Raw genomic sequence first — 19,801 nt, forward strand, 5'->3', positions numbered from 1 at the left:
GAAAAATAAAATTAAATAGAGAAGTCCAATTTTGATCAAAATTTACATCTTTTGAAGCCTACCATCCCAATGACATTTAAGAGATTTTTCACCTCACAATCAAAAGGGTGCAGTAAAAAAAAATTCAACAAAAATAAAACCGTGAATTTTGTGATAGGGCATAGCCGCGTACTAAATAAATGTCTCTCTTCAGAACATTAATGAGTCATGGTATTTGCCATTTGCATTTTAAACTTTAATTCAAGCTAATATCTAAAATATTTACATAAACACAGTAGGTTCTTTTAAAAGATAGAGATGCGTTTCTAATTAACGTTTGTGTTTAGAGCACACACGAAATATGATAGTTGATTATTATTTTTTAAAGCGGTTATATGAAAATAAATTAATAAAATCGAGATAGGTTTTCTACAGTGCACTGTAGACTACAATGTATTGTAAAGTAAGTAGCTTTGGGAAGGCATATGAGGTTTCCACCGCAATCGGATGCTTATAGGATCATGCAATAGATTGAGTGGATTAGAAAATTGGCAGATTCACTCATTTGGATGATAATTAATGTACAGTGTGGAATATTCGTTGATCTTCATTCCCTGCAACGTCGGGTTTCAATGCTACTGTTAAATGTATTTGACACATATTTATGTAGCAGAACCCTATTTCAAGTAAGCGATTGTAGATTCTGCTATCTGTTTATGTATTTTGAGTTTCGTAAGTACACTTTCTTTTTCATTTCGGTTATTTTGGGAGATGCAATGTTTCTGAGATTTCTCGATTAGATAAAACTATGCCCTTTTATGCTGTTTAAACGTAATCCTTATGTTTCTTAAATTATTAATATGACTGTTGCTGTATCTTCCAGAAGCTTAGGGTATTTCAAATATTCTTCCTAATTGTTTGCAGTGTACAAAAATATTCAACAATTACATTTAATCATGAGTTCTACTTACACTGATTTCGATGGCTTACAAAATTTCTTTGGGGCATGCTAGAAATAATCGTTTCAATTAAGGTGCGTGCAGTGTTGCTCCAACTTCTGAAAATTAACTCGACGAAGTTGCTTTTTTGTTGAATACTGTTTGCCATTTCGATAAACATCTCTACTAATTCACCTCCAAACATTTTTAATTGGGATCACGTTAAGTGAGCCTGCAGGATGTCCCTAGCGATGAACCCGATTTTCTGGCAAAAAGATCAAGGGTCGATTACAGCATTGCCCTGTTTAAATAAGCACCCATTTCTACGCAGACGAAAGCCGTCTGTCAGCAAGGATGGCTTTACTACAATGCTAACATAACCAGCCGCTTTCTAATGACTCTTAACAATCTAGAGTTCCATTGTAACTCTATACCTTTGTAAGAAAAGTCACCTCATACCACTACAGGCCCACTATCACATTGACATGTGGCGATGTTTCAGGAGGTATGTTATAATTTAGAAATAGGAAAAATATTTATATAAAATCAAATTAGTTACAGTTATTAGAAAATTATAAACTCTAATCATGTAGAGGCATTTTACTCTTTGCCTAAATATTTACTTTTTTCAAATATAGCGGTCTCTGTCTTTCGCCTTCTCTCTGTGCCTGACTCCGTCTATGTGTGTCTCTCTCTCTGTCTCTCTCTCCTTCTTTTTTCTCCTTCTCTCTATGTATATATAAACATATATATATATATATGTGTGTGTACACACACACACACACACACACACATACATATATATATATATATATATATATATATATATATATATATATATATAGCTTGTATTGCATCTGCATCAGGAAGTTTTCTATGAATTTTTGGCGTACGTACTTTTAAATCTTTTTTTTATACGGTGGTCACCACTTATCAAGGCCAGAACGCCACTCAGGGATAAGAATTATTGCAAGTGTGGAGATTTAATGAAGTGTTTACTTAAGAGGGTGGTTCAATAGGAATTTGTTAACGTTGGACTTGAAGACATCCAAGTTGTAGTCAGGTGGAAAGCAGGCAGACGGAACAGAATTCCATATGCGTTCAGTTCTAAGAAAGAAGGTTTGTTCATGGAATCTACGTTTTGATTTAGGAACAGATTAAGAGTTAGGGAAAATTTTCACAGTGGATTCAGCTCGACGGGTGTTTACGTGAAGGATTAGCGAGGGGGGAACCAAAGATTGGAGTTCAGACGAGAACCTGCCATGGAAATAACGATAAAACAAGGATAGGCTCGCAACGTCTCTTCTGTGAGAGAAAGGTTGCAGGGTAGAGAAAAGGGCATCCCCAACTAAGCCACGAAGTATATTTTGTACTCTGTCGAGGCAGGATAGGCTGTTTTTAGTAGCTCTTGCCCAGATATGGCAGCAGTATTCCATCCTTGGACGTACTTGGCTTTTATATAGATAGAGAATTGCATCAGTAGTGAGATATCTTCTGGAGCGGTAGAAGGATCCCACCATCTTTCCAGCGACCTTGGCAACAGACTTGATGTACGTGTTCAATTTCAGATCAGGAGTGAAGGACAAACCCAGAAGCTTGTCAAAACATGGTGCTTCTACTAGACGAGATCCATCCATTTCAATTGATGTCAGATGGGGATCAGAGCGTTGCTGATGGAAAGATAGGAGTTTTGTTTTGATGCATTAAAGGTTACCAGCTACGTCCTTCCCCACTGAACCACGCGCTCAATATCAGAGGAGAGAGAATCAAAGAGAACTTTGTCATTTACAGCCTTTGATATTTTGCCGTAGATGATCGTGTCATCAACATAGATGGCAACGAATGATTATGTGTTTAGGGAGATCATTGATATAGATCAGGAAGAGAGTTGGGCCCAGGATGGACCCTTGAGGAACTCCAGCATTAATACTGCAGGCTTCTGATTTTTGTCCCTCGACCACTACTCTTATGAGCCTATCGCAGAGAAATGATTTAATGATTGAGAAAACATGTCCAATTAGATTTGGCCTGTTTCCTCTAAACATAGCTACTAAATGAATAAAAACTAAGAAAATGGAACATCCCAGTCGAAAGTAACAATTAAAATGCAGACATATTTATTTATACGTTTAATTCGTTTTATTTTATACGACATTTCGGGATTCTAGCTGATGGCGTTTAAATCTTTGTTTTTTAATTTGGGAATCAATACTATATATTAAATCATCCGTTAGTCACGAACACACATACGCACACACGTACTCACACACATACATGATGATTGCAACGTCTTGTCAGACGAGTGCCACTCCCTCAGACACTGAAATTTCATGAGCCCGAAAAATGACATATAGTCCTGCCAGCGAATTCACATGCTCAAGCAGACATGACACTAAAGACGGTCATTGTTATACATACATATATATACACTCACATACACATATACATGTGTACATACACAATACGCACACATACATATACATACACACACATGCAAACATAAACAAGACGGTCATTGGTATACATACATATAAATGTATACATGCATACATACATACATGTCTATAAGCATACGCTTATATATACCCATGTACATACACAATGCATAGTACACAAACATACATATACATACCCACATTCATACATATACATCCACATATACAAATACATACACACATATACTTACACATACATATACGTACACATATGCACATATATATATACATACACTTACCTACATATACATACACATCCATATATACGCATAATACACATACACACGTACATGCACACATACAAATACATATACATACACACCTGCATACATACACATACATGCATATACACACATACATGCATACAAACATTTATAAATGTATATATGTACGCACACAAACATATATACACATAGACACATATACATACATATTACACACATATATATATATATATAAATACATATAAACTCACATGTACATATATAAATATACACACACATACATATATAAATATACATACACATACATAGATACAAATAATGATGGCAGAATAATTGTTATATGCATCGAGCATTTCAGGCGTACACACGTCACAGCTTTTTTATGGAAACAGGACGTTTTTTTCATAATAGACAAATACCTGAGGGAGTATCAATACAAAGATTATGTTACAGAGTTTTAGCTTTGTACGACAGCTAAATCTCTCTCTCTCTCGGTTCAAAATGTTGACATCCAGCAACAAGCAAGAGCAAGATAGCAAGCAACAAGTCAAACTGCTGACCAGCTTAATGCGGGTACTGGTATCCTGCTTTTTTTTAAATAAAAAGTTTTGTTGAGACAGACACTTTTGGAATAGTAACTGACGATGATATAAACCAATTCACACATTTTTTCACAAATAAACGCAGCGACGGATAGTCAAAATGTAAACACAGTCCAACTGAAATAAATCTAAGACGCTTATTTTTTTTTAAATAAAAGGTTTTGTTGAGACATAAACTTTTGGAATAGTAACTGACGATGATATAAACCAATTCACACATTTTTCACAAACAAACTCAGCAACGGATAGTCAAAATGTAAACTCAGTCCACCGACATAAATTAAAGACATTTACTTTTTTTTTTTTAATAAAAAGTTTTGTTGAGACAGACACTTTTGGAATAGTAACTGACGATGATATAAACAAATTCACACATTTTTTCACAAATAAATTCAGCGACGGATAGTCAAAATGTAAACACAGTCCAAGCGACATAAATTAAAGCCGCTTTTAATGTGGATAGAGGGTTGGAAGGGGACCAGCTCACCCGAATGGGAACTGGTAGTTACAATGGGTATGAAAGGTGTCCCCTACATTCATCAAATCTGATTGCTCAAGAGCAATGATCTGTAATGTAGTTGTTGCCCTCTACATATTACTTTGATTGCAGCATCTGCAGACCAGATACTACACGTTGATTGTACCTATTTACTATGCCTCCCCACGGGACAGAGTTAGACACCAGGGTCGTTTTTTAACGTGGAGAAAAGGTACAAAGATAAAACAATTGTCTCAGTCGTGAAGGATTTCTCCTACACCGAAAGAGAACAAGAAATAGAAGTGCAGCATCTGAAGAACAGATACTCCACTTTGATCTTGTCCCGCCGAAGGCCAAGAAAGGAAAAGGAGAAACTTTTTTTCCTTTTTTGTTATTTATTTGCTTCTCCACTGAGCAAATTAGGAACAAAACCGCTTTTTTTTTTTAATATGGAGAGTGATGAGAGGGGAACCAGTGTATTTATTTACTTCATCACTGAGCAAATAAGGCACAAAACCGTTTTTTAATGTGGACAGTCATTTACACGTGCATGATATTTGAGTAAAAATTTATAGTAAAAACAAACCTATTTTTATATATTTATATATATATATATTAAAAAAGACAACACATTGCCTACCGAACTCCTCTATAATTTTTAAGTCTACAAACATGAAACTTGATATATAGGGTATTAGACTCATGCGAAATTTTTTATTTGGGTTTCGCCAGGGTAAAATAGATGCAAAAGTGTGCAAATTATGATAATACAATTTGCAAGGTTAAGATCAATGGACGTCATTACGAATGTGCATGCGAAACAATAGTTATTGATTTATCTATCAATTTTAAGCCTAGCAGTAAATATGTCTCTATACCTCAGGCATTAACATCAAAGAAAAAAGTCAATTGTAAGCTAAACGTTTTGGTTTCGATTCTCGGTGGTTCCGAACGAATGTCTTTTTTTTTATATGTGTCCTATATAATATAATAAATACGGAATCTACATTAATAAATAACATATTTAGGCGTACGTTTCAACCTGGCAATGTCGCGCGAGCTGTTAATTATAAATAAAATATATAACTGTCCAATACACCAAAATGTGATGTATGTAATGTATGAATAATTCATTCATAGAGCGTTTTATTCAACCTTAATACGATGCTTTTCTGCTAATAGTTAATGACATGAACCTACAATATCGAATAAGACAAATACGTTTTTGATCATGATTTTTGATATAGTATTACCTGATACTGTATGAATCCCTTAATTGAATATTTATGTTATAACCTTATAGTCAGATGAGCGTCCATGTCAGCCCTATTGCATTAAGAATTCCGTATAGAAAGTATGCGTGCATGTGAGTTTGCTTGTGATAGTTTCTCTAGTTTCTGGCGGGAGTGAGCAGAAATGGATTGAAATCTGGCAGTCGCTTGTGACAAGTCATGTCAAACCTTAGCTTGTCATTTCCTGACAGTTGCGAACGTAGACGTGCCTTTATTTCATTAGTAGAATTGTGGTGTCAATCCGTTCATGGAATGTATGAATTTGATAATGTATTTCTTATAAGTTTTGTACTGATATTTGTCAGCCGAAAGAGAAGATAACAATGTAGCAGAGTTGAGGTGTGACTGATTTACGTCCAATTCTTATGTCGAAAATTCTTTGTTTTTATTTCAATGAATAAACTTCTCATCACGAAAATAATGCCTTTCCATTCTATTGTTTTGAATTAAACGCTAGTTTATATATATATATATATATATATATATATATATATATATATATTATATAACTATGACTAGAACAACAACATATTCTTTTCATTGTTTTTACTCTCGAATATATATTTGACACAGTTACACAATTGATCAACCAAGAACCGCATCACTCTAAATAAAAAATATATTATATCAATGGATATATCCCTGAGAATCAAAACAAGGAAAAGAATATGATGTTCCATAGGTATATATATATAACAAACCACTAGCTACCTTTTAATATAAGTTACACAATGTGCAGTAAAGGGAACCTATCTAAGTGTACATGTATATTGTACCACATTTACAATGCTGTTAAATATTTTACTATACAATTGAAATTAATACTTCATGCATTTATATAATATCATATACGTTTAATTATTGAGAGTTATATAATATATTCTCTCAGATTGGCGACTCTCTTTTAAACCTTGTCTAGGAACGAGAGGCTAGCAGCAGATGACCCAGCTCAAATGTGACAGCAATACTCCATGCATGGGCGAATGGGGGCCTTAAAGAGGTACAGGATACTTTCAGGTGTCAGTAGTTTCCTAGCACGGTAGAGAGAGCCTACCTCCTTCGCAGCAGCCCTGGCATGGTTTTCAATATAATTGTTCCAACTCATGCTTCCTGTGAACGTTAGGCCAAACAGTTTGAAATATGTACTCTCAGACAGGGAGTCACTGGCCATTGCTATTCGTGGCAGAGAAGGTTTCTTGTAATTATTGAAGGAAACCAGTTTAGTCTTGGCAGAATTGAATGTGACCATCCATTTTTGTCCCCACTCCACTACAGATTGGAGATCATCCTCTAGTGATTTTGCCATTTCTTTAGTTACGTGTTCATTTGTTTTCCTGTCATGCCTGTTATAGAGTGTAGTGTCATCAGCATATATACCCATCTCAGAGACAGTTTTGTCGGGGAGGTCATTTATGAATATTAGGAACAATAGAGGTCCAAGGATAGACGCCTGAGGCACTCCCGCATTTATATCACACTGTTTAGATGTACGACCGTCGAGGACAACCTGGATTTTTCTCTTATCTAAGAAGGATTTAATTATGTTATGCATTCTACCAGTGATATCGTATGATTTAATTTTCCTGAGGAAACCTTCATCCCATACCCTGTCAAAAGCCTTTGATATATCTAGAGCTACCGCTCCACCCTCCCCCGCTTTGTCCAATGAATAGACATCAGATAAATAGAAAAATTGTAGATGATATTCCATCACTTCAGAGTAATATGAGCATGAATTACACCAGTGATTACTTTAACCTGATTAAGTTACATATATTGAAGTATTTCGATTTTATTGTGAAAACAAATAGTTCAGTTTCTACTAAGAAGCAGACATAATATTCAGAACTGTGATACTAGGCGATCACCAGTGATTAACTATATTTCATTCAAGTTATTTTTCCACGGGATTATTAACACATGGTGTTAAAGGGATGTACAGGAATCAAATATTTCAAGGATTCTGTCTATCGATCTTTTAGCTAGAGCTTAGATAACAGCATATTCTCTAAATTGTTTTGGCATTCGAATATATACCCGACAGTTAGACACAGTTAATCAATCCAAAACCCAACACTTCATATAAAAGCATATGTTATTAGCGGATACACACTCGAAAGTCAAAACGATGAAAAGAATATGCAGTTCTGATAGCCGCCTTTTAATTAACTTTCGACGGAAACAGAACTATATACATAGAAATGGAACACATACATCAAATCCGTTGCCAATGTCGCTGGAAAAGTGGTGGAATCCTTCTCTAGATTCGGTAGCTATCTCACTCCTTATGCAATTCTCTACCTTTATAAGAGCCAGATTCGGCCAAAGATAGAGTACTCTTCCCACATCTGGACAGGAGCTGCTAGAAAAGAACTTATCCTGCCTTGATAGAGTTCAAAATAGATTCGTAGCAAACTAGTGGATGCTCTTTTCTCTTCCTTGAAATCTCTTTCTCACAGAAGAGAGTTTGCGGGCCTGTCTCTGCTTTATAGTTATTTTCATGGCAAGTGCTCGCCTGACCTCCAATCAATGGCCTCTCTCTCCAAACTTTCACGAGAAACACTCGTCTAGCTGGAAGCACTATCAATAATTTTCCCCACTCTTTATCTGTGCAAAAACCTAAACATAGATACCATGAACAAAGGTTTTTTTTTTTCTGAACAATGCACGCATGTGGAACAGTCTTTCTGTTGCCTGGTGTTCAGCTGACTACAGTATGGTTATCATCGTCCAACGTAAACATGTTCTTGATGAACCGTTCCACTTATATTTTCACAAATTTACCGAATTTCCATTATTAACGATTACTATATTGTCCAATTGACTACCGTACATTCTTTAACCCTTAATTTCGAATGGCCTCTTATCCTTGATAAGTGTTGATGCCTATATAAAAAGAACTTGCACATAAGCTACACGCTTACATCATGAAATATTTCCGACTTACTTCACGCTCGTTTTCGTTTCCTTGAAACAATGTACTTTTTTATTGAACGACATGGGCTACTATACAATACTATGTGAACACACAATATTGCTCGAAGAAAAATCAGAATATATTTCATCAAATATAGAAAAATAGATAAATGTTTTGTTATATGTAGAAGGCAGTGCAATGCAGAGGTAACGCTAAAGGTTACACAAACTGCAGCAGATGAAGAATAGTTTTATGAATACTGCAAATGTGATCACTCAGCGATCCTTAAATAGGGATCTCCTTGTCACATACAAATCGATCCTCGGTCATTGACCACAAGGTAACCTGTGCTTTATCTTTGAAGTGAATTATTCGCAATGTCTCTGTGCAGTAGGACTCGTTGATCGATTTGGTCAGAGTCGATTTCAAGTTCCGGTTGAGATTCCGCTGTCACGCTGGAAGTGAATAGATATTCATGCACGCAAAAGAAAGATAGACTCAGATATATATATATATATTCTAATTTAAGTTAGATATTTAAAATATGATATAAACTTATATGCAGTTGTTCAGTTATTGATTTTTGACAAAATACTACTGAATCCCAATTAGATTTAATTACGCTCACTTTTGCGGTGATGATAGTCGAGAAGATAGGGATGGCGACGACTCTTAAATTAGTATTAGATTTGCTCAAAACTCAGCTCTTACTGTGTTCCAACTCTCTCTAACTGACGTATGTATGCAGGTGTCCGGGTAGGTTCGGTTGCTCTCTGGACCAATCGCCAGTAAGCACGTCAACCCAGAGGAATCCCCGTGTGTGTGTGTGTGTGTGTGTGTGTGTGTGTTCCTGTAAATCTGTGAACGCTCTCAGTTATGTTTCTCAAGTTAACGCAGGTTAACGCAGGTTAACGGAGTGATTCCTCGGTCTGGCATTGTGTTCAGAGGCCAGACATCCCTGAGTTGGGGCTCGCTGGCACCGGAAACGAAATTATATTTCGTTATGTTTCTTCAAATTAAATCAAATTGTCATTTTCACCAAGCAATCAGATTTATATATCGGTTTCATCAAAATAATAAAAGTTCTTACTAAACTCTTCCTTTCAGAAGGGTCGGCTGCTGAGTCCCGGCCATACAATAATACTTAACAAATAACAAAAGCATAGCTGCTCGGCATTCTCCAAGGTTTCGGGAGATTCACCCTCTCCCAAATAGAGACCTACCGCTTCCGGAGACGGCCAGAGTGTCTGATGAACCATCTGCATTCTATAATACTTCGAGAAAAATCTCCTCGTTAAATATGTTTTTGCCTTTGGTTAAAGCTTCTATAAATTGTATAACTTACGATTTATTGCCTTTCCGAAGCGATTAAACTCCAACCCACGTCCGAAGGAACAAGTAGGGAACGTTCATTTACAAAAGTCCCTCTTCATCGTATATTTAGTCTATTCCTATCGGTTACATAATGTTAACAGTGTTAAGTAGCACATTCTACTAGCAAAAAGATTTTCATATTTGGACTTTTGTCTCAGCCTTGCAATCATGAAAATAGTAGTCACATTCCAAATTTTTACCTCTACGTCTTGTTAAAAGCAGATTCATAATTATTACTTTATAATTTGATATACAATCACCAGGGATTCAATTATGTTACAGAAGATAATACTAAAAAGTTGATTTATGATGGACAGTATGATCGTATTATAAAGCACTTTGGAAAACATATCAATGACATTTTGCCAAACATGTATCATATGAATATACGATGTTTATGTAAAAAGAGGAATTCATTTTCGGATTGTCAATTATCATGCTAGAGGGATGATTTGTTGGATGATAGTACATAATTATTCAGAAAAAATATGACAAGATAATAGAAAAAAATTCAAGCGCACAGTTTACACAACTCACATATTAATATGTCGTTATATACATTAAAATGGAATAATATATTAAGCTTTACTTAATAATTACAAACAAACAAGAAGTATAGAAAAATAGCAGCTGACAAAATGTGAGAGACGACAGCACGATGTATTCCATCAGCAGTATCTTACATTAGGCTCAAACGATACCACCTTTTTGTGTGTACCTTCTTCGAGGCGTTGTGAGAAATCACATGTCCTTACTCGTTTGACCACTATTGAAAGTCTTTACGATGTAACTGCATTTTGGCATTTATAGTTGTAAATTTGGATTAATTCTCGTGGTAGGTCAAAAGTTAACGCTTAAAGCTAAAACTGGTCAGAGATGGCTTGATCAGTAGTACTGAAATTAATGTTTTCGAAAGAATGAAACACTATCGTCTGAAGATATAATTATGTGTACATATATAAATATATATATATATATATATATATATATATATATATATAAGGATATACAGAGGCAGGGATGGAGAAACAGAGAGATATACATGTATATATGTATATTTAGGCATATTTATCTCTTTGGCATATTTCCGTAAATAAAATTGACGTTTTTCGTCTATTAATACAATTTTCGATCATTTCCAACTTCCGAATATAGTCTTAACTTTTGTCCGGAACTGTCTGATGTAATCATCATATTTATCATAAGTCCCTGTACTTTCCAATTCTTGACGATTCATCGTCATGGATAAATTAATCTTACTGGTTTTAAAGAATTTATAAAGTTAAAGATAAATAAATAATTAACCGATGATGAGTAAAAAAGTCTTTATAAATTGTTCAAAATAACTTAGATTAATTTATCCCTGGCGATGAATCCTGAAGAATTGGAAAGCACTCAGATTTATGATAAATATGGGAATTACATAAGTAAGTTCGCGCCAAAAGTGAAGACTGCTATTCGGAAGTTGGAAAGGAGCGAAAATTAATAAATAAAACACGTCTACTTTATTTAATATATATATATACATATATGTATATATATATATATATATATATATATATATATATATATATATATATATAAACTGTGTCCATCGCTTTATTGCAGATTGCAAAATAATCAATATTTCAGTAAATATAAGTTATAAAAAGCTGAAAATTACCCCATCCCAGGACTGTATTAAGGTGAGATGAATCCTAAAATTTCATCAAAAGTCATGTTATATTTAAAAAGTTATGTTATTTTTTTAATATTCAAGGAATTTTCACCGTCCATCGCTTTATTGCAAGTCTTCTAAGATAATGTTTTAGCTCAATAAAACAATACCAAAGCATCATAAATTTATATTGAACACATTTTCTGGGGATAATTTACAAAAACAAAGGCACATCCCGAGGGCTAAGTGTTAAACAGACGAATTATTTGTCCACATATCCCCCATGTTTTGAAATTACATTAAACAACCTTTTGTCCACCGAGGAGGTCAATTGTTTGATCTGAGATGGAGTAATGGTTCTGGCAATGTCGACTATTTTGTTCCAAAGGGCATCCTTCGAAGAAAACTGCTCTCCTTCCTGATAAACTCCTTGTTTCAATATTGACCATAGGTGTTCGATGATGTTAAGGTCCGGAGAACACGGTGGCCAGGACATGAGGGTTTCTCCAACAAAGCCCTGAGATCCAAGGAAGGATGTAGTTGCCCTAGCAGCATGAGATGGGTCATTGTCATGCATAAAAATAATCTTAAAACGACGTGACAAGGGAAGATCATCTATCCATGGTAACAAATTCTCATTTAGAAAGGCAGTGTAGGCATTGCTGGTGAGCTTGACACCTTCTGGCACTCGGAATTGTCCACATAGCTTAGCCCCAATAATTCCCGCCCAAAACATTATGCATCCACCTCCCTGTTGGCGACGAAATCTATAAGGCGTTGGAGTTTCATTTGGATTCCAAACTTTGGCCCATCCGTCCGGTCCATCAAGGGTAGCACGAGCCTCATCTGTAAACAGAACATTTTTGCAATCCATTTTCATATATTTTTGTGCCCAAGCCAATCGTTTTTCTTTGTGGGTTTGGCTCAATGGAGGCCTTGGAATAAGATGGATGTTCCTTGCCATTTAATTCAGTACATTGCATCGGGCTTGTCTGGACCTTGGTATGACTCCAGCCCTCGCAAATATTGTTGCACTGGTGCTATTGGTTTGCGCACAATCTCTCTACGAATTTTTCGAAGATCCCGATCAGAAAGGTTCCTCCTTGTGCCCTTATCTTTCCTGGACTTGATGTTGGGGTTCTTGACGAATGTAGCTAAAGTTCGGGGATCCCTTTTTAGTTCTGTGGCTAAATTTATGATCGAGAGTCCTTCTGCTAGTCCTGCAATAATCATCTGTTTCTCGGTAGCTGTTAAACGTCTTTTTTTAGCATTTTATGAGACCTGCAATAAAGCGATGGACGGTGAAAATTCCTTGAATATTAAAAAATAACATAACTTTTTAAATATAACATGAATTTTATGAAATTTTAGGATTTATCTCACCTTAATACAATCCTTGGATGATGTAATTTTCAGCTTTTTATAACTTTAATTTACTGAAATATTGATTATTTTGTAATCTGCAATAAAGCGATGGGCACAGCAGTTTATATATATATATATATATATATATATATATATATATATGTACATTGTAATTAAATTTACCAAAATGATCCAAGATGGTAAAACTAAAGTATATTATAAATATTAAAGAATTAATATTTATAAATTAATCTCAACCAGATGTAAAAGCTCGATAAAACCAAATAGGAGATGGAGCTTATAATAGGAGCAAACAGTTAATAAAATATGTTAAAACACTTTGAAAAAGAGTTAAAAACATATTTTTTTACATAGGTATCACCACATTATCAAGGCCAAGAGGCCACTCAAGGATAAGGGTTAAAGAGTGTACAGTAGAAATTGGACAATATAATAATCATTAGTAATGAAAATTTGTTAAATTTGATAACTTATATGGAACGGCTCATCAAGAACTTATTTACGTTAGACTTGAAGACAACCATATTGTAGTCACCCGGAAAGCAGGAAAACGGAAGACAATTCCATAGGCGTGCAGTTCTAATAAAAAAGCTTTGTTCATGGAATCTACGTTTAGGTTTAGGCATCGATAAAGAGTGGGGGGAATTATTGATAGTGTTTACAGCTAGACGAGTGTTTCTTGTGAAAGTTTTGCTAGGGCGGACCATAGATTGAAGCTCAGTCGAACACTTTCCATGAAAATAACGATACATCAGAGACAAACTCGCAACATCTCTTCTGTGAGATAGAGGTTGCAAGGAAGAGAAAAGGACATCTCCTACGAGGCTACGAAGTCTATTTTGAACTCTATCAAGGCAGGACAAGTCCTTTCTAGCAGCTCCTGGCAAGATGTGGCAACAGTATTCCATCCTTGGACGTACCTGGCTCTTATATAAATAGAGAATTGCATCAGCAGTGAGATATCTACTGGATCGATAGAAAGATCCCACCATTTTTCCAGCGGCCTTGGCAACAGATTTGATGTATGTGTTCCATTTAAGATCAGGAGTAATGGTCAAGCCCAGAAGCTTGTCAAAACTTAAGGCCTCCTGAAGACGAGAGCCATTCATTTCAATTGATGCCAGATGGGGATCAGAATGTTGATGATGTAAAGAGAGAAGCTTGTGAAAAGGAAACACTTGATAAGTGGATAGTCCTTAATCTGCGGAGTTTCGAAGAAATAGTTTCCTCCTCATCAGAGGGTAGGAATTAGCAAAATTCTCTGATGAGAAGGAAAGTATTCCTTCGAAACTCCGCAGATTAAGGACTATCTACTTATCAAGTGTTTCCTTTTCAGATTAAATATGTTTTTAACTCTTTTTTAAAGTGTTTTTAACATGTTTTATTAACTGTTTGCTCATATATATATATATATATATATATATATATATAGAGAGAGAGAGAGAGAGAGAGAGAGAAAGAGAGAGAGCGAAAGAGAGAGACAGAGACAGATTAATAATTTATCTCTCTATCTATCTATACATTCATGGATAATATAATACTTAATACTAGCAGAACCCATAGGAATTCCACAGTAGTTGAAAATTCTACAAAATGCGTAAATGTAAAAGATCTTTAATCAATAAAAGTACCTTCAATTAAACTTATTTTGACATTTTGTTTGAATAGATCATTATGTTTTCCTCTGATATGCGTTAAATGTTCACTTATTTAAACGTGAACTGTAAGTAGGTAATAATGTTTTCACATAAAATGCGTAGGTTTAGAAGATTACTAATCTACAAAAGCACTGTATGTTTTTGTTTATTTGGACATGGCATTTGAGTTGATAATAATGTTCTTACGTGAACCGCGTTTGAATTTGTACTAAATTCAAGATAGCATGTATATATATATATATGAGTAATAATGTTTTCACGGTAAATGCATAGGTTTGATAGATCCACAAATCAACAAAAGCATTCCATTATTTTCAGTATTTTGACATGATGGTTTATAATATAATGACGTTTTTCCATGAAATGTGTCGGAAATTTTACTAATTTCAAGATGATATGTAAATAGATAACAGTGCTTTAAATAAATATCATTTAGTATTTTTTCATCTAAAATGCGTAGGTTTAAAAGTTCCCAAAATCAATAAAATCATCTTATGATTTTCCCTATTTTGATATGCCGCTTCACTAGATAATGTCGTGTTTATCTGAAATCTGTTAGAAATTGTACCGATTTCAAGATGGTATTTTTGTAGGTACCAATGATTAAAATAAACATTATATAATCATGTTTTTATCTGAAATGCGTACATTTAGAAGACACTAATCAACAAACACACTATATGATTTTATTTATTTCGACATGATACTTAAGTAGGTAATCCTGTTTTCACCTGCAATGCGTTCGGATTGTTTACTAATTTCAACATAGCATCTAAGTAGGTAATAATGTTTTCAATTAGAAATGTCTTACTGTAAAGGATCCTTAATTTACAAAAGCACCCTTTGATTGAACTTATTTTGACACTCCATTTAAATAGGTAATAAGTAGGTTATAATGATTTCACCTGAAATGCATAGGCTTAAAAAGTCCCTAATCAGCAAAATACCTTATGCTTTTAATATTTTCCCATGTAACTTGAGTAATTATTAATGTTTTCACCTGGAATACGTTGGGATTTGTGTTAATTTCATCATAAAATTTAAGTAGATTAGGTAATAATGTTTTCACTTGACATGTATAGGATTAAAATATCACTAATCAACAAAACCACGATATGGTTTTACTTATTTTGGCATAAAATAATGTCAGTAATCTTTTTACCTGTAATTTGTACTTATTTTTACATTTAACATGTTAGCAGTAATTTTTAACATAACATGTCAGTATTAATAATGCTTTCACTTGAAATGCGTAGGCTTAAATAATCATACTCAACAAAAGTACCCTTTAATTTCAAATATTTTGACAAGAAATTTTTTTATGCAATAATGTTTTGACCTGAAATGTGGTTGAATTGTTGTTGATTTTAACAAGAATTGTAAGTAAGTGAAAATGATTTCACCTGAAATGCTCAGATTTAAAAGATCCCTTATCAATAATTGGACTATATGATTGTGATTATTTCGACATGATACTTAAGGGGGTGATAATGGTTTCACCTTAAATGTGTTTGAATTTGGACTACTTTCAGCATTACAGCTAAATGGGTAATAATGTGTCACTTAAATGCGTTGGTTTAAATGGCCCCTAAAATCATTACATGATTTTATTTATTTCGACATAATAGTACATTAGGTAATAATGTTTTCACCTCAAATGTGTTGGAATTTGTGCTAATTTATACATGACTTGTAAGAAAGTAAGTCATACTTTTTCCACTTTTAATGCGGATATTAAAAAATCCATAATCACCAACAGCACTACAAGATATTATTTATTTCAAAATGACACTTTAGTTGGTAATAATTGTTTCACTTAAAATACGTTAGGATTGGTACAATTTCTTATGGCATGTTAGTAGGTAATAGTGTTTTCAGCTAGAATGCGTTATGATTTGCGCAAATTTTTACATACCATATAAGTAGATAAGAATTATCATGGATAAAAGGAATGGTTTCGATTAATTTTTACCAATAAAGTGTGACTAAAACAGGAGGTTATTCTTTTCCCATTAATTAATGTTTTGCAATGATTTTTTTAATTTTTTTTTACACCAGACGTACGGACAAGCGTATTAACATATGGATTTTATTTTTTAATTTTTTATGAGCTTTTTATGGATTTATTTAAGCTTTCTTGCCTAGTTATCTGTTGTACCCCATCTCAAAAAGCTAGTTGTAAAATAAACATTTTTTTACTTTTATAATGAAATACAAAATGGAATTTTTTCTTGATTAATTAATTCCAAAACAGAAAAAAATGTTTGTGTTTATTTAATTACTTTCACTGTGCATTAATTCATGATACTACAAAATAGGTAAGAAAATAAAGTCCATTAAAATGAATTTTAAAAATCCATGTGGGACTATTTCATGGTTTTTTTTTTTTCTCGAGTACATAATTCGAAATGAAAAAAAAGCAACTGATGGTACTTATGCATCCTGATAGCACACTAAAATTATAATATTATTTTAAAAGCCATGGGTTGGTGAGTATTTTCTGTAGCTATTGTATATTTTCACCTGATAATTAAATAAAAAGATATCGAAAAAGTTAAATTTAATTTGTAAACATTATAAATAAATAGCGCAGTAACATAGATGCAAACACATCAAATGCCTTTTTTAATTTAATTTTATTTACTGTGCTGTGGTAGTTATCTCACTCCTGATGCAATTCTCTACCTTTATAAGAGCCAGATTCGGCCAAAGATAGAGTACTCTTCCCACATCTGGACAGGAGCTGCTAGAAAAGAACTTATCCTGCCTTGATAGAGTTCAAAATAGATTCGTAGCTTAGTAGGGATGCCCCATTCTCTTCCTTGAAACCTCTTTCTCACAGAAAATATGTTGCGAGTCTGTCTCTGCTTTATCGTTATTTTCATGGCAAGTGCTCGTCTGAGCTCCAATCAATGGTCTCCCTCGCCAAACTTTCACGAGAAACACTCGTCTAGCTGAAAGCACTATCAATAATTTTCCCCACTCTTTATGTGTGCCAAAACCTAAACATAGATACCATAAGCAAAGGGATTTTTCTGAGCAATGCACGCATGTGGAACAGTCTTTCTGTTGCCTGGCGTTCAGCTGACTACAATGTGGTTATCATCGTCCAACGTAAACAAGTTTTTGATGAGCCGTTCCACTTATATTTTCACAAATTTACCGAATTTTTATTACTAACGATTACTATATTGTCCAATTGACTACTGTACATTCTTTAACACTTAATTTCGAATGGCCTCTTATCCTTGATAAGTGTTGATGCCTATATAAAAAGAACTAGCACATAAGCTACACGTTACATCATGAAATATTTCCGACTTACTAAATCTATCTCAGTTTGAAATAAGTTTATCTTGTAAAAATTAGAAGTAAATATTGATTACACGTTATTTTTATTTATAAATAAACATTTTTGGAATTAATTTAATTTTCACGGTCTAATTATGAGTTTTACCCCTTCTAATAATAGTCAATTTTAAAATCACCATTATTTTCTGTTTTAGTAATCAAGAAAAATGGAATCTTTACGTGATTAAAAAAGACGAATACGAAAAAGATGTTTGTTTTAATTTAATTACTTTTACTGTTCAGTAATTTATATAACTACGAGAGAGGTATAAAATGAAAAACAAAGCCGATCACTACTAATTAAATGTTCCATCAAATTTTAACCCTTTCATGTGCTTTTTTTCTTGAGCAAACAATACAAAATAAAAAGACTGATGGTCCCTACGCCTTTACGTTACCGCACTACGTTAGAAAACACCTTACCCTACCAACGTTTAGAACAGCTATCTTAATAACGTTATAATTGTAATCTGTTCAAAACGTTGGTAGGTGAAGGTGTTTTGTTGGTTGGTTGGTTGGTGGTTTTTTTTTTACGGCATATCAACCTTTTCAGGATATTTAATGCCGAATCTAGTCACTCTGAGGAATGATTTTTAATAGAGTATATATTTTAAGTCGGATTCTATTTAACTCATAGTTGGGACCTTAACAGGTACTACTGCTCCGGGTCAGAGTTGACCTGGGAGCAATGGCAATTAAAGAATGGTTCCACACTGTCCAAGGCCCGCAAAGTAGGGTGTCATCATCGGATATAGTTTTAAGTCATATACAGGACCGTTAAGTTGTTTTGTAATTATTTTGTACTTCCTCTAACAATTTTATAAAATAAAAATATCGTAAAAGTTAATTTAACTTGTGAATATTACAAAATACTAGCGCAGTAACATGGAAGCATTTTTAAAATTTCATTCTATTTACCGTTAAATAATTTATATCTTTTTGAAAAAAGAAACATAAGAAGTAAATATTTATTACGTGTCACACAATAATCAAATAATTTAAATTTTAAAAACAAATTTGTTGTGCACATTAAAAATTTACACAACAGAATCTTTCTATGAACAAGTAATTTTTTATTTATTTCTTCATAAGTTTTTTTTTATGAATAAACCTTAATACATACATAAAAATTTAAACAAGGTGATATATTTGAAGAGAATGTAAAAACAACGATATTTTTTGAAAGTTTTATTGGTAAGCAAGATATCTTTGATCTTGTCAAGATGTGGCTAGGGTTTTCCTCACTCCATCAGAATGGTGCTAGGTTTTTGCTAACCAGCGACGCTATATTTTTTTTGTTTTCTTATCAAATGTTTATTGACCATTTTGAATATTCCACTTTAAAAGTATTTCAGGATAATAATGGCTGAAGCGAATAAGCGTATCACTATATAGATATTTATCATGATGTAAAAATGCAATTATATATATGTGTGTATATATGTGTGTA

This window comes from Euprymna scolopes, chromosome 12 (genome assembly GCF_053919585.1).
Source record: "Euprymna scolopes isolate OS-2025 chromosome 12, ASM5391958v1, whole genome shotgun sequence".
Lineage (NCBI taxonomy): Eukaryota > Metazoa > Mollusca > Cephalopoda > Sepiida > Sepiolidae > Euprymna > Euprymna scolopes.